Genomic DNA, 768 nt, shown 5'->3' with positions numbered 1-768 from the left:
CTCCCGGGGGCCCCCCGCCCGCCCCACCGGCCCAGCGCCGCGACTGCCGAGGCCCCCGACTACGGAGCTGCGAGACTCTGTTTTGCACTTTTCATTCAATCCCACCCCCCGTCACTTCCTTCGGAAAACAGAAACCACCAGGACCTGCCTTAAAGAGACCGCGCACCTCTCGGCCCTTAAAGGGCTCGCGGCGGCTCCCCGCATTCCGGCGGTGGCCCGGGGGAGGGGGCGGGGACCGGGGACCGCCGCACAGCGGCTTTGTGGGAAAAGGGCTTTCTCAATCTCCCTCCCTCCCTGCCGCGCCCCGTGCGACCTGGCTGTGTCAGGAGTTGGCTGTCCCGGCAAATCCCTTCCTCCCAGCACGGGCGGGACGGGTGACTTCCCCCGCCCCCCCCCCGCGCCTTTGGCTTGTTCTTGTGCCACGTGGACGAAATAATCGGGCTTGGTGTTTTAGGGTTTTTGTTTGGTCTTTTAGTTTCTCTGACAGCGAATTTCTACAAAGTTTCTGCAAAATCAGACCTCACCTCTCCTTTAGCCTTCTGACTGCCCTGGGTCTGGAGAGATGAGCTGAGGTTCTCGCTCCGCTTTGCCGTCGTCGTCCCTTCAGGGAGATAGTTTGGTAAGTCAGGCCTCCTCTCTGAATGGGGCCCTGGACTTGCCCACATTTTGTGAGCCCCAGGGCAGCTTTTCTTTTTAGTCCGATCTCCCTCACTTGAGGGATTCATGGCCTGTCCTCAGTCCTGCCCACCTCCCAAGACCCCATTCTCT

Source organism: Ailuropoda melanoleuca, chromosome 8, assembly GCF_002007445.2.
Source record: "Ailuropoda melanoleuca isolate Jingjing chromosome 8, ASM200744v2, whole genome shotgun sequence".
NCBI lineage: Eukaryota > Metazoa > Chordata > Mammalia > Carnivora > Ursidae > Ailuropoda > Ailuropoda melanoleuca.
This window is presented reverse-complemented; position numbering follows the sequence as displayed.